Below are 2278 nucleotides of genomic sequence, written 5' to 3'. Positions count from 1 at the left end.
ACGTCTAGCCTCCAAAACTGTAAGAGAATAAAGCCCTGTTTGTTAAGACTGTCCATTTGTGGTATTTTCTGTTAGAGTGGCACTAGATAACAAAAACAGATGGTATCACGCTTACATTATAAATCCAAATTACTGATCCTCAAAAATTGATCATTGAAAACACAATTGATAACATATTGATAGATTCATCAGAAATAAGAGACCTGGAATAAATACCTATTCCATAGTTTTCCATCTGAATAAAATTATTCAACAAATAGCTATTGGATATCTACTATGTGCCATTAACTACCATTCTTTGGGGATATAGCAGAGAACAAAACAGGCAAATATTCCTGCTCTCAAACAGCGTGTATATGAATGAGTTAATAAAAGTTAAACTGTATTGTGTACTATGTGCCAGATACTCTATGCAGTGTAGTAAATTACATAGTATGGCTTTCTAGTCATAAGTCTTTGTAAACTCCATGGTGGAATTTTCCATGAGCAACTGAGTAGCTCCTGATTGTTAGTTATCCACCTGGGGTATTTCTGTTGAGCGTAGCACCAAGTAATTTTCTGAGAAGTTCACTCTCTCTCAGGTGTATAGAATTCTGATGTTGGGATTGGTTAGTTTGGCTACTCTGCCAGGCTTAAAAGGAGGCCTCCTAGAGGCAGAAGAAGTCTCTCTGACTGCTTGCTAAGAAAGACATGCTGCTGAGAGAAATATGCTCCTGGGAGACACGTGCTGCTGAGAAAGACACCGAGAGACATGCATTGCTAAGAGAGAGACACCGAGAGACACACACTGCTGGGAGAGAGACACTGAGAGACTGTTGACTGAGAGATGGCGGGGTAAGAGAGACGTTGTTTGGGAGTGTTGTTCTTGAACTTGAATTGTAGCTTTGTGCTTCCCTAATAAACCCCATAATGTGTGAGTTCTGGGTGGCCACTGCAGCAAATTATTGAACCCAGCAGAGAGGTGGTGGGAGCTGCAGGTTGGTGTCAGGTTTGATGAAAGGACTGGAGGGAAGCAGCATGTCTGGCCTCACAGGAATAGGCTTTGGGGTATTGATGATGATTCTGTCTTCTTCTTGTGTGGTTAGAGGAGGTCAGAAGTTGCAGCCTCCCTGACCCTTTGGCACTCCATAAATGGCTTTTGTATATTTATTTAATCCTTTGAACAACTCAATATACTAGATATTAATATTATCTCATTTTCTAGATGAAGAAATTAAAACACAAGAAGGCTAAATAATGTTTTTTAAAAAAACTTTTGATTGTGATTTAGATGAACATTTACAGAGCAAATTTGTTTTCCATTAAACAATTCACACACATTTTATTTCATGACATTGATTGCAATTCCTACACTTCAAAAGCTGTCATCTTAATTCTTCTCTATGGTTACCTTTTTCTGTGTTCTTTCTTTCTGTGCATTCCTGTATTCTGAGCTTTATCCCTACCTAAATCCTGCCCTTTTAGTTTCCTACGGTTGATTGTCCCAAGAAGTGTGTACCTCCCTAGTGTAATTTTTCACTTTGTAAGTCTGGCTATTGCTTGGTTGAAAGTTAAGCCATAGGAGTAAGTTCAATTCCAGGTCCAAAGAATGACAAAGAGCCAGAGTCTCAGGGGTTTTACCAGTCAGAATCAACTCAACAGCAGTGAGTGCGTCAGACTAGTAAGCCTGGTCTTTTTTATGATTTTGAGTTTTATTCCACATTTTTCTCCCACTCTTATCTAGAGTCTCCAATTTTGATCCCTTTCTGAGTGGTTGACAGTGGTAGTCAAGTACCACCTAATTCTTCCGGTGTCAGGGTCATGTAGGCTGAGGTTCCTGTGGTCCACTAGTCTCTTGAACTAATTATTTCCATGCATCTTTTTTTGCACTTTTCTTTGCTCTGAATGCAGAAACACCAATAGTGCATCCTAGATGGCTGCTTGCAAGCAGTCATAACCTCAATTGCTACTCACCAAATCTCATATTTTATGAGCTATAAAAATGTCTGTATATAAAATAGAGTTAACAGGTAGCAAAATTATGATAACTTCTTAGTCACAACCAAATGCTTTGAGGGAGTGAGTCACTGGGCTTGTGGGCTCAGGACCATAGTCATGGGGGACATCAACCTCAATTGGCATAACGTATAGTACACTGAATAATTTTCTTGAATTATGGAACAGTTCTAGTTTGTTCTATTGGGTTGCTATGAGTCAGAATCAACTTGATTGCTATGAGTAGCAATCGGCTTGATGGTAGTGAGTTGTATTATAACCAAAATCAAACCAAACTCACTGC

This window comes from Orycteropus afer, unplaced genomic scaffold (genome assembly GCF_000298275.1).
Source record: "Orycteropus afer afer isolate SDZICR_OR568_19922 unplaced genomic scaffold, OryAfe1.0 scaffold00379, whole genome shotgun sequence".
Taxonomy (NCBI): Eukaryota; Metazoa; Chordata; class Mammalia; order Tubulidentata; family Orycteropodidae; genus Orycteropus; species Orycteropus afer.
This window is presented reverse-complemented; position numbering follows the sequence as displayed.